A 14280-nucleotide genomic window follows, 5' to 3' on the forward strand; every position below is an offset into this window, starting at 1 on the left:
AAGCTCTCTCTCATTGTTACCCATGAAACATCTCGTTAAAATGATGCTTTTAAAGCTTTAATGCAAGAAGGAATACGTTTAATGTTGTTAACAGTCCACTTAAGAGGAGTACATCTTACTGTGGGAGAAATGTATGTTTTATAATGCGAATATTTACTCAGTAGCTACGAGATAGAAACTGTGAAGGTTTATTCTTGACCATTTCGGTGTATTTCTATTATTAAAACTATATAAGTTTTCTTTTAGTAATGCAGAAATGCAGAGAAGCATTCATGGAAAACATGTGCTTATTGAGATATTGCACTTATTCTGCAGATAGTTTGCATATTCAACTCTCTCTAATGACAGCTCTGTCTTTAGGCTCTAAAACCAAAGCTCATAAAGTGAGAACAGGTCATTTCTTTTTGAGGAATTTGGCTGCCGAGTACAACTCATCTCCTTGTTAACAGTCACATCTGTTTTTATTTTTAACTTAAAAACAGCAACAGAGTTTATCACAGAAAATGTTGAAAAGTTGGCATCCTAGTTGTCTTGCTGTAGTACACAACAGCTTTGAAGAATACCTTTCGTGCATCTTAATGTATCGCAAAACATGCTCCATGTTTACACTGATGGCAGGTTGGAATATTAAAGCGTTAATGTATGTCACCTCTCTCTAAGCTTGCAATATGGTGCGCACCATCTGGAGGAAGCAAGAGTTCAACAGCAGAAGTGCAGCGAAGCAGTGCAAATAATTTAGTAATGCTTTATTTAACTGGTCTGTAATTTCTTAAATAATAAACGAACAATTTTCAGGTTTTCTGGAGAGAAACAATCAAATTTGGAACTTATTGGAAAAAATATACTTTAATTAACTACTTTCAAGTGAAGTAAACAGAAACTTCAACTTATATAGAGAATAAAGTTTCCAAAATGAATACTAACTTGAATTAAATAAAATTGACATTTATATTTTCTCCACAATTATTAGCAAGTTAGATAAAGAAATCAATAATTAACAGTAGTTATTCCATTGAATGCACTGCAGTGTGTGTTCCTTCTAAGGTTTGTTGTTGGAAAAGAAACATCCATCTTCTCATCAATGAAGACACACAAAGGCTGCTAATGTGTAATAAATGTCTAAATACCTCAAGGAAGGGGTTGGGTGCACTGATCTCTAAAGTATTGATAATAACCAATACCATGTATTTTACATTGGATCAAGTATGTTACAAAAAGCGACGAGAGAGAGAATCAAACAAAAACGAGCCATTTTAAGACCTGTATTTGTGTGATCATTGGGTGATTTCATGATGGCCATTTTTGAGTATTTTCTGACATTAAAAATATATTTTTAAAGAAAAAAACAATCTGTAAAATAATAATGAAAATAACGTAGTTCAGTCCTGAATACAATAGTTGCTCAAAGCAACTGAAAAAGAATGATGAGACTTTTTATGGTTATGTTTAAGCTCCGACTGCACTTGATTAAGATTTGGAAAAGATTGTTGTCTGGGTTTAATACAGAAATATTCCACAGTGATTTCATGACACAACATGTTAACTGGTCCCATTTAACCAACACGACAGTCTTTACCCAACCATAAGTGCTTCTGTTGTCTATGTGGGACTCCCAGTCGCAGTTCTCATACTCGAAAAACCATTTCCTGTAAACATTAGGCAAGCAGGCATCCCTTACTGCTGCTGTGGTTGGTTTGTTTCATCTTTTACTCTTTATATGTAATTATATAATATGTAAAAATATGTTAAAAGTTCCTTCACATTTTTAATAATTCCAATAGAGCTCATTGTTTTTCAGAGACAAACTCTTGAATTGACCATTTCTCCAGTATTGATAACTGCTGTAAACAGCTTTCTGAAATGCATGGGTGGCATGTGGCTACAAAGACCTTATTGGATTTGAAATCGGCGAGGCGCTACCGTATAAATGGAGCACTCACCGTGCACTTACTGTACCAAGACTCATGTGTACATTTGTATGGATCTATTGATTTTGCTTTTTGAAACTAGAAAGTAATTATGAGGAAATATGTGGCCTCGCACCGCTCAAAATCAGCTAGGTCATCAAAAAAATACGATGATTCCTGGAAAAAAAAAGAGAAACCCCTGACACATGAAAGCATTTTTTTTTTAAGTGACTTCTTTTGAATTACGGGAGATAGCTCAATTTAAAATCTGCTGGAAAGAGGAGTTGAAATATGGAGCACAGCTGGATAAGAGTGAGAAAAAAAAACATGGACATGAAGGAAATAAAAAAAAGGGGGGACATTGCGGAGAAAAGCCCAGATAACCCATGGGAAGACAGATTGTTTCTACAAAGAGAGTTTCATGAGAAAGTTCAGGAATACTGCGTCTCTTTTCTCGCCCCGTCTAATCTGTATTTAACAGACTTGTCTGCAGATAATGAGTAATACACTGGGAAGCCTCCAAGTGGTGGAAAGCTGATACTAGATTAACACAAAGTAATCACCTCTCGCTCTCTGTCGCACAGACACACAAACACACTCCATTCTTGCTCTTTCAACCCTTTGCTTTTCTCTCTCAGCCTCTTTCTGTTCCCCTTGTTGTCGCTTATGCTCTCAAACTTTCCTCCGAGCTCCTGATTTTTAGTTACCAGCAGAATGTGGTGTAAAATCAGAAGCTGATAGCAGGAACTTTATAAAAAGGGAGTTCAAACACGAGTTACTGTCCTACATTCTCTTGTGCTGCCTACACAAGACCCCTTTTCAGCTCTTTCAACACCAGTGTTAGTTTGGTTTCAAGGGTGCAACAAAGGAGCCTGTTTGCCAGCTTGTAGGTCTGATCGGGTGTCTTTGTGTCTCTCAGCCGGTGTCTTGCTGGGTGGGAAGAGACAATTTTTTACCAATCATATAAACAATACCACTGTGGCACTGATTTGACATTTCAGTATTTCCAGCAAAGTCCCGGATTCAAATTGTTACGAGTAAAAGTTAACGAAAACTGGTCGTAAATTGTCCTTCAGTGTGTTAAAACAACAACCTTGAATCTCCATGCAAGGATTTTGTGTTTTTTGCTTTCAGATTATCTGAAGAAGGAAAGAAATTCCTTCCTTTTAAATAAAAAATTAAATAAAGATAATGGTGATATTTTTTGGGTTTATCTCATGTTAAATGTAAAATATGGAGTAAAAAGTACAAAATGTCCGTATGACATGTAGCAGACTTTAAGTATAAAGTTGCACCAATGGAAATACTAATATAACTTCGTATGTCCCTCATCTTATTAACTTTAACTAAAAAGTAACTTTCCACCTCAACATATGGCTGATGTGGCTTCAGTCAAGCAGTTTATTAGGCGATGCAGATCTCTGATTATAATTGTGCACAGAAACCAAACAGCTGTCCGATTGTGTGCAGCAGATTTTGTGATTTACAAAATCAAGCTGAAGCTAGTTTCCATCTGAACTCCCACTGAAAGCACACATTTTATATCTGCTGAGATGAGGTCAGATTTACTTACGTGCCTCCAGGGCTCAATAAACATTTACGCTCTCTTATTCAGAAAAATACCAAATGATCCTATAGATGATGATGACAGTTCTTCCATTAACGCACTGCAGCAGTAAGGACACACTTCATCCAAGGAACATTCACAGTATTAGAAGTGCTTTTCATATGTGGTACAAAAGAAAATAGAAAATGTAGAGAGTGTGTGCGTGTCTACACCTGCATGAAATGGGACTAATACCAAAGTCTCTTGTTGAGCCTTCGTGCAATCTTGTTCTGGGCTGAGTGACTGACACAACCAGGAAGTCCTTAGCCGGAGGGAAAAAATGGATGTTTGTTATCCCTCTGTACTCTCTCTCTCTCTCTCGCTTTCTTTTTTCCCTGGTGGGCCCCTTTATACAAGGAAATGTAACAGAAAAATGTGGCTTCAAGAATAAGAAATGACTTCATGCATGTACCTACATGTGCTCAGAGACATGGGGGGTAAAAAGGTCTTTCAGGAGGCTCCAGTTCGAAAGGAGCTTTCAGACAAACAAGGTGGTGTGATAGTTCAGAGCAGGGTGGAAAAGATAAGGAACATGTTGTCTTTTAGTGTTCATGTTTTTATTACCAGGTGTTGAGCGGTTTATGAGATACTTCTGTTCCTTCTCTCCTAACAACACAAAGGTTGCTTGCTCTCTGCCTACCTACCTACCTTCCTACCTACCTACCTACCTACCTACCTACCTACCTACCTATCAAATATGTGTTCATGATTGACAGATTGTGCTTTGTTATCATTTATGCACAGAAATGAAATAATATTAAGGTTTAATGTATTAACGATAAAATTTGGACATGCGATTAATGCATGTCAAAGATAACACAATGTTGTTTACCTCTTCCAGTGACTTCGCACATATCATTATGTGTAGATCGAAATTGCAAATAACATTTCCTTTTTAGGTAATTGAATCCATATTTCTGAACTAGTAAGACTGCATCCAGAGTCAGGGGCCTGTTTCAACATCACCAAAAAGGGTAAAAACCTTAGCAGCACCTTGGCTTGTCCTGACGATAAATATATCAGTCACACATGTAGATGAAATTAATGAAAACGTATCTGGTGCAATCAGACTTTTTGGCTTTGTCCAGTGTAACATTCATCATCATCAAGGAGGAGATCCAGTGTTTGGTTTGTTTCGCTCTCCAGGGCCAGAATTTGGACGTAGAGACGCTAAAATGAAGGAAAACACAACGATGAACGTTCCATTGCGTCCTCTTATCGCTGTTGGGTGAAAGAATTCAAGACTTTTCTCCGCTGTGTGAAACGAATCCTTGTGAAATGTAAAGTCATAGAACTTTTCACCAAACTTCACACGTTTTCCTTTACAACAACCTGACACTTGTTTACATAAACATACTGTGTATGTCAGGATGTGTTACCATTGACCTGTTTAGAAACTCTAGACACTTGGATGTGTTGAGAACGGCACATAGTTATTTTGCAGAAAGAGGCTAGTTCACAGTAAGAGAAACAAGAGAGTGAGCTGTGGAGAACTTTTGTGATTGCTCTGCAACTTTCAATTGGTGCAATCGTGGAGGAGTTATTGAAATTGCCACCTTGAAAGAAATGGAGCAAAAGGACCAGAGAAGAAAAGAGGGGGTCGAAAGGAGGGAGAGCTCAACAGGAACGAGTGAGTTTTGGAGTGTAATGAAAGAGAAAAGTGAAAGGGAGGAAAAGCAGTTTTCAGTTTAACAGAATGGGAGGCCGTGTGGAGGAGGAGATGTGTGTATGTGTGTGTTTGGGTTGTCTTTCTTTGGCCCTGAAAATAAGATCTATCTTGCCTGGAGCCTACATTTGTCTTTGAGAAACAATACAAACTCCATTTCCCCCTGCAGAGTAATCAGGAATGTGATTTATTGATTCTGCGCGCAGATCTGCACGCTGGGAAATTGCTTTGTAGTCCTGCAGCAGCGGTGATACACAGACCTCAGTCTGCACTCACGACAGCATCACAGTCCATTTCAATGTGTACCCACCCTCGCTAAGTCAATGTTAGCATCAATGGCTGTAATGGAAATGTGCTCTTTGACAAAGCGCAGAACACAGTGGAGTCACAGCAGTTCTTTTGTGCATTCAGAGTTCTGGATGTAAAAATCCCATTTATTTTTTTGCACAGGCAATGTTATGTGACTGACAGTTGGAGGACTTCTAAGCGAGCCTGACCTCTGAATCACTGCATCACATCTTCGATTTGTTTCTGATTCATGTAGGTCTGCTGTTGTGCTCATTGATGGGCTGTTTCCTCTGCTTGTCGAGTTTTGAAGGCGAGATTTACCCTCCTGATGTGTTAAGGGTCAAAAATGAATTTAACGGCAGACAGAAAAAAAAACCCAAAACGTTTTCAGCATAACATTTGATGAGATTTTTTCACTGAACTGATGTAACAATTAGAAAAACTGAATCATTGCTTTCTTTCTTGTTGAGCCATTGAGCAACTATGGTGCTATGAGCAACTATGGTGCACTGATTTGTCCCCAGGTGTAATGACAAAGCTCTGAAACTGCGGCTGCTTTAATTTACGTCTGTGACCTACCTTGTCGAGCACAGTAATGGAAGCTGAGGCTCACTGGTATTGTAGTATTTAGAGATGTAATAACATGCTGACATAAAAAAAAATTGTTCTCATAAATTTAAGCTGTACTTATCAATATTATCAGCAGATGTAATTATAAAGTTGTCGCCTGTAGTGATAAACCTACAGAGAATTATGACTCGAATTTATGAAGCATTTTAGCATCTTTGAGCTCATTGTTTTGGTCGACCCTCACTGCTCTCTTTAATGTAATTTCAGTAGCAGGAGGCAGCTTTCAAGGGATTAAACAAACTATACTATATGCTAACTACCCAACACTGAACTTCAGACAGACAAAGCTAGCTGGTAAACATAGTGGATAGGCTTTTTCATCTTCAGAGGCAGATCCCTAAGTGCCCAGAAAATCGGTTAATTCTTCTGTGTGGTTGAGTCGATTAAAACTGGTGACAGTAACATCATTTCATAGACATTGAAATTTGTCTCACAATAAAAGACACATTTCTGACAATAGAGTATGAGATCACACTTTAGATTAGATAATCTAATCTAAACACTTGAACATTTAGATCATTTAAGGAACAAAAAGGGAGTCACAGCGATAATAAATTCTTCCCGAACAAGCAGCTCCTCCCACACTTTAGCTTTATCCTTATTGTTTTCTCTTTGTTGACTTTCAACGATTGCTTAAAGCATGCTCTGTATGATGATATAACGAAAAGAACAAAGGGTGAGTCAGGGCTGCTTTGCAGACTCTCATTTGATTTACACATGTCCCATAAACATCTAATGGACTCAATAAATTGTATTCCCGGGGGAAGCGTGCGAGCTCACAAAACGGCGAGGAATGATCAAAGCTACAGCGTGAGCACAGACCACCACGCTGCCAGCCGCCTTCCTTCCAGCGAGTCACACCTGCTGGAGTGGAGTGGAGTGCATATCTGTCTAATGTGTGGCACAGCGGCCCTTATCATTTAGCTCGTGCTCTGGGGCTTTTTAACCCCCTGAACTGAGTGGAAGCTTTATGTTGGCGGAGCCCGTCTTGATGTGTTCTCCCACGATAATATTTCACTCTCTCTGGATATCTGCCAGCTCACCGCTCTCTCTCTCTGGTGGAATGCAGAGATAATAGTGGGGGGCTCAAGATGATTTTTTATGGAGGTGCTTAGTGCCAGCTTCCCAGGCGAAGCTGAGCTGATGTTGTAGTCCAGTGTCTCTTCCTTGTCTGAGTAACTTGCTTGGTAATATACACCGTAGTCAGGCTAACGACTATCAAAGCTCCTCTGGGTTTTTCAGTTCTGTGAAATGTCAACCACAGTGTGATAATTGATGAACACAGGGGTCTGAATGGAAGGACAGTGATATATATTTGTTTTCCTCCTGTGTTCCAGTGCACACATCAGAGGCTTGGATGTAGAAGAGAAATAGAAGACAGAAGCAATCTGTTTTTGCTTATTTAATGGCGTTGCCATGTGCTTGGGGTTCTTTGAGGCGATAACAAAAATATGTTAACATTAACTGCCCATCTGGTCATCTTATAACAGGGAATACTACTCAATTTGAGAATTTAAGAAGGTATGTAGCAGTTGAAAACAGCAGGGTGTTTTTTTAAAGAATTGTGCTACAGAAAATGATTTTGGTAGATTTCTGTAAATGACAGTAAAAGCACTGGACCTTGAAGACATGTACAAAGTTTGAGGTTGATTGAAACTGTCAGCTCCTTGTCGGAATAGTTCATTTAAATATGATCTTCTGGCAAACAAGCGCAAGAAAAAGCCAGAATCTGTTAAAAAATGCTTTAATTTCAGTTGTTGCATGCATCACCACAAATGTTAAACACATTATCTTGATGCTGAGATAGCTTGCTTGAGGTGGGGATGCTCACAGTTTGGGCTCTTTGCTGCACATCAGTGTTGCCACCCTCCCCTGCTGTGAGGATGCGACTAAAATAGAAGTTAGATTAGATTGCATTAAGATAGATTACATTATGCAGTCCAGTCTAGTCCACAGTTGGTTATACACACACGTTACTATCAGATGCATCTGATTTTGTTTTGTTAGAAACATACTATGTTTTGCAAAAAAGGAAATAAATCAGAACATGCTTGGCACAGAATATCCAAACAAGGATTTCATACCAAGCACAAAACAGTGCAGAGGAAGAAAGAAAGTGTGGTTTCACTCTTTGAAAACAGCTCCCACAGTGAAAGCATTGGCCTCGATTTTGCATGAAGTTTTGCATCCTAAATTTAAATAAAGATTTCAGGTTTTCAGTTAGTGGAATTGCCAACTTTCATTGCAGCGACTGAACAACTGGCTCTTTACTGATTCACATCCATGAGACCTTCTGGGTCACAAGAAAAACATTTGAGGCCTGCAAATTGATTGACAAGATTGAAAATGAGAATATATACATTTCTGCCAAAAAGTGTTTATTTTTTCCTCACTTTTCTCTAATCTTTTTTTGTTTATGTGAAATACTGGATAGTTTTATCTCTCCTGGCTGAAAACTATTTAGATGAAATGACCTGAAATGGACACATCCCTTTTTGATTACTCAAGTCATAAACAAATACAACTAGGATTAAAGGCTGGCAGTCAAATTGCTTTACTTAAAATGTTCACAAACCAAAAAGGTTGGGAACTATTGACGTAGAGGACTATGGGATAGTAGGTCTGGATTTAATTTGGAGGTTCATTAGATAAACTAAATCACTTTAGTCCACCAGATTAAATTTTATAAGTTTATAAGAGCAGCACTGGCTTCAGAGTATTATCTTCCTTCTCTCTCACGTTAACAGCTTGACTTAATGGACCTGGCCTGAGTCTGATGTCACTTAGCCAGATAAGTTGTGGTTTCAATTCCCATTGAGGTTTAACTCAACCGGAGATGGTCTCTGCCTGCAAGAACTGTTTATATCAATGAAACTATAACAATCTGCATATTGTAAACATATGAAAAATTGGTAAACCACGTGCCATTACCCTTAAAGACAGCTGTTTTTGAGTTTGCCAGAGCTGCATAGACTCTGTCACTGACATCCGTCCCTCAGTAATCTTTCCTCCACAGTGTGTGCGTGCGTTAGGGTTGGCCTCGTGCTGTACCATGTTTCACCGTCAAAACAGAACCAGCTGGACCGCGAGTGTGAGCAGTTTGCACCTGCAACACCATTGTTCCCATAATGAAAAGCACACCAGTCCCAGAGGGAGAATTCACCGGTGTCTTTTTGCACGGAGACAAGGTTGACCTGTGGATTTATGAGAGTGACAGACTCCGAGGACTAAATCATCTTTTTGATGAGGTGTCCTGGGGCTGGCACAGCTGTGTGCCAGTGGTACGAGGTCTTCGGACACACCCTGTTTGTCTGCAGTGATACTTGCTTTCTGGCATGTATTTTTCTCATGAGCAGTGTTTTTCTCCTCGTGATCTTACATAAATGTGTCCCCTGTGTGCCCAGAGAACTCAAACAAGGGTCGACCATAAATCATTTATGTTGCAAAGCCCCCATAAGAAGGTGGCAGACGCCTTGGTGTTGAAGAAACTGGGCTGAGAGTCTGTGGTTTGAATTCCTAGCTTTGCCTGGGAAAATCTATTTGTTGCTGAGATGCAGTTTGATGAGAACACAAAACCACAAGGGAAGCCCCCCAAATGCAGCTCATGAGTGCAAGTCCTCAGTATTTAACAGAACGAAGCTTCCCTGTAGCAGATAATGAGCGTAAATATGTATAACTGAATAAATGAGAAGCAGGGAGCGTTGATAAAGAGCATGCTTGTTCAGCAAACTTCTCCTGCATTAAGTGAAGCTAAAGAACACCAACGTCAGTGAAAGCAGGATTAGAAACTTGATGCCCCGCGGGGCTTGTGAGAAAAGTTACAGGGAATACTGCGTGTACGTTGCATTGTTAAGATTCAGTGTTTGCAGGTGGCTCATGCATTTTTCTATCCGAGGGCATTGATTTTGGAAATCCAATAGATGGCCACACTCCTCGGGCTCCTCTCTCATTACCACGGTATCAGCTTTGTTTGATATTCATGGTGGAATATTATGAGAAGATAAATCGTTTAATCTTAGTTTTTATTGAACCCTGTCATGAGTGAGACACTCCCCTCCATCCTGTGGGTGTAGCTGAAGCAGTTTGATAGAATGATGGATTAGAAATTAGCCTGTGAGGGAATTTAGCAAAAACACGATCGAACTCCATCCGTTCGAGTTTCACTGCACGGATGGTGATTTATATGCAAAAAGGCTTTCAATGTCCTGACGTTGCACTATTCCAGAGCTTATTACAGTATATGTTCAAAGCCGAATACATTATTTTTTAAACATGTGGTGTATGAAAAACTAAATATTCCATGTCTGTAAGGAACATATACTGTAATGTCTCCATAAACATGTTTTTTTTTTCAATGTTTGCTTTTCACTAACAACTTTAGCGTTATTCTGTTAGTATTGTGCCATTTTCGTCTTTGCATTTCCGAGAAATCATCTATCAATCAAAAACTGGACAAGACAGTAACATTCTTTTCCTTGGATTTCCTGTTCAATTTTGGGTTTCTGTAGGTAGCGCTCTTTCCCTTTTCTGTACAGCTACAGTCTCAGCGATGCATCCTGAGTGTAAGCAGCTTCAGTTAGATTTTGCAAGGGCTCCTCCCTTTGGCTGTCTGTAGTGTCATCACTAGTATATCGACACATTTACAGATGACACAGGTGTATTAGTTTTTAATAGGTAGGCGTTAGTCGGCAACAAATGGTAGTCCTACGGTGTAGGAAAAATTTATTTAGAAGTCACATCTTCAAATGAAGTCAAACAGACCTAAGTAACCCTAGAAGTTTGCATGTCAATCTCCAATGTGCTCTGAGGCAATACAGTCTGTATGTAGTTATGTTTTTAGTCCACTTCTGTTCAAAGTATGACCAAACTGGTCTTCATGAAGGTACCTGGCCGAAACATTGTAAAACAAGACTAATGAGAGTCTAAAGCCAAAAGCATCAAAATCATCCTTAGGGAACCATGTGTCTGTACAAAATTTCAATCTGGATGAAAGTGGTAGACCGACCGAAACTGCCATTCCTAGAGCCATGATACAAGAATTGCTAAAAAGCATGTGGGAGCATACGCGTTTTTATTTGAAAGTATATACTAGAATACATTTTAAACGTATACACCCCTCAAACACAACACAAAACAAAATTAAAAACACATGCACTGATGAAAATAGAACCTTTATTGATTAGAGAATCAAAATGAAGGAAGATTAGATTTAATTTGTCTTTACATTTTAGATTCATTCTTTCCCACTTCTATTATCGGTTGAAGTTGCTTTTGGCCGTGGCTACCTTATGACTGACAAATTGCTCTCAATGAGTCCGTCCAGTGCACCAAACTCAGATCACACTGTCAAACTAGGCAGTGCTGATCATATTATAGTGCACTGTTTATCTGTAATATGAGCTTGTGTGTGACCAGGCGAGCTGTCATTCTTTCCTGCTACGGACAAGTCGAAACTGTACAGCCAATGAGATCTCAGTACGTCACCTTAGCTGGCTCCGTCTAACTGTCATGGCTATGGCTAAAACGCCAATTTCAAGGCTCCACAAACCAATGGCAGGTTCACACATGGTAGTAACACTAAATCCTCACTTGCAGGTATCACTTCCTGTAGTTTACCTGGTTCTATCTGGATATAATAGAACGGCAGATGTAAAAGTTTTGATTCACTGGACAGGTAAGACTGATAGATGATATTTTATATCAGTTGTCCACTGAGAGACTTAACTTTAAATAGTCTACGTGGAAGCATTGTTGCCAGTTTTAGCACCATAGGAGCTGACAGTTGGAACAGTATGTTAGTGCTGAATGGAGTGTGATGCTTTAAGGTTACGGGAGGACGTGGTGCAGAGGAGGGGTACAGTGTTACATTTTTATCTTTCATCTCAGCTGGATGGGGGACAGACTGTAAGGCTGCCAAATGCCTTGAGGGAACTCTCCCAGTTCAATATTTCATCCTGATGGGGTCTGGTGGTGTGAGAGGGGTCAGCGGTGAAGAGCAATGGGAAAATCCGGAGGGAACATTGGTACCTGGTGAAAAACACTGTGTCTGCGAGAGAGAAGTGCAACGAGAGCAGAGGCAGGAAGGAACGGAGCACAGAAAAAAGGGTCAGGGTGACAGAAAAATTGAGAAAGAAATCGAAAGGAGGAGACAAACAAGAAGTGGTGTCTGGAGGTTGAGTGTTGAAAGGGGGAGAACGTATTCATAAGACATAAAGACAAAGAAAGATAGACAGTGAAAGCAAACAGTAATGTTTAACTTTCCTCACAATAAAACATACAGCACAGTTCTTTTTACCTTCACCTTAATTTTGCAGTTTTATTCCTTAATTACCATCACTGAGCAACATTGCATTTATGAAAAATAATGAGACATCTTCATAGGAAGAAGTGAAATGAACAGTGTATTTTATATTGTTTTTAGCTCCCAATTATTCTGCGTGGACTAATTGGACAGAAAAAGAAAAAACGTACAACCTGATTGAGTGTTATGTGCGAGAGAGCTCGTTCAGTCTGAAAAGCCTCCACACAAAAGGAAAAGCAGATAAACAAGTATAATCATCAAGTAGAAACAGACTTTCCCCTTAAAGTTTGAGGAAGATCAAATAGATCTTTAGTAACTCAGTTAAAACCAAAAGAATATGAAAGAATGGTTTGAAGACAGAAAACAGATTTTATGAATTTCATTCAAAGCACAGACAGAGGGAATTTTCCAATCCAGTGAAGCGCTCAACAGTGAAATCTCTCACATTTGCCTTCCTATCAGTCTTTCCTTATGTGTATGTGTGTTAGTCATTATACTGCACATAATTACACATTCAAGAATCTCATTTCCAAAATTAATTTAAAATATAGTGTATATGCTCTGAGCTAATTGTATTAATTCATCACTCTTTCAAATGGCTCATCTACTGTATATGTATATGTATATGGTATGAAGCCCTGACAAAATGCAGTAAAAAGGTTATAATAAAATATCTCCTTCATTTTCATATTTTACACTTAAAGGTCCAGTGTGTAGGATTTAGTGGCATCTAGTGGTGTAGTTGCAGATTGCAACTCCCTTGCTTTACTCTCCCCTTCCAAACATGAATGAGAAATGCCCCCAAAAAATGCAAAAGACCCCATCTAAAGCCAGTATTTGACTTGTCTGTTCTGGGCTACTGTAGAAACATGGCAGTTCAACATGGTGGTTTCCATGGAAAGCAACCAATGGCGTCTGTAGATATAAACGGCTCATTCTAAGGTAACAAAAACGTAACGTAACAAAAACATAACTATGAATATTATATTCAATTTCTGCCAATAGATCCTCCTAAATGTTGCACACTGGACCTTTAATTATTGCACTTACAATTTTTTGATGTATTCAGTTAGATTTTACTATATTTTGTCAGTTTTGGGGCCCCTTAGTCTAATATTCTGCTTAAAACCTCACAGATGGACCCATCATTGCGTGTTTCTACCTGATAAATTCAATGCCTTAATATTTTAGCGGTCACTCAGTTTCCCCGTTCACCTTCCTCCTGTATCATAATGTTCTGTGTTTTTGTATGAACACCTGGAAGCCCGTTCCCGCTCATTATAAGCCAATGAAAACCCCCTTTTGGATTTGACTTGCTAATTTCTAAAGTCCTTCCCTAGTGGCAACAATCTACGACGTCGGCTGATGATGAACTAACGGACTGGGTCAGGCGGCGGAGGTAATTGGGAGACACATAGGGGGGAGGATTACATTTGACAGGTCATTCATCCCACTTTAGTTAATAGTAAGCGAGGCTGGCGGCCGTGAATAGAGCTTTTAGACCTCACCAGTGGAGCCCTCATTGACCAGTCATTCTCTCTTTCTATATGTGTTTTTGATTGATATGAATGTATATTTTAAATACTTCGATGCCATTACAGAACAGATTCCTCAGGACCTCTGGAGCATGTGAAGAGAACACTGAGTATAAACAGTACCTGCCTCAGTCGAACGCATATTTCAAATATAGCTTACATTGTATATAATAGATTAAAACACAGGCGTCTGTTGGACAGGTATGTGCTCTCCAGCGGCTCAGCACACTTACTCAGAATAGTATGACGTACACCTGTGCAAGGCATCAGTATAAAAGGCTCCAAAGACTCAGATTTTTAAAATGTCATTTGTAAACACTAAATCAGCAGATGATTTGAAGTCCCCT

At 39.2% G+C, this 14280-nt stretch overlaps 1 protein-coding gene across 1 annotated transcript in view; it reads left to right on the top strand.

Moving 5' to 3' along the window:
• Positions 1 to 14280, top strand: part of znf385d (zinc finger protein 385D) — a 75028-nt gene that overhangs the window by 9541 nt on the left and 51207 nt on the right. The gene's annotated exons all lie outside the window — the stretch shown is intronic.

Source organism: Dicentrarchus labrax, unplaced genomic scaffold (assembly GCF_905237075.1).
Source record: "Dicentrarchus labrax unplaced genomic scaffold, dlabrax2021, whole genome shotgun sequence".
Lineage (NCBI taxonomy): Eukaryota > Metazoa > Chordata > Actinopteri > Moronidae > Dicentrarchus > Dicentrarchus labrax.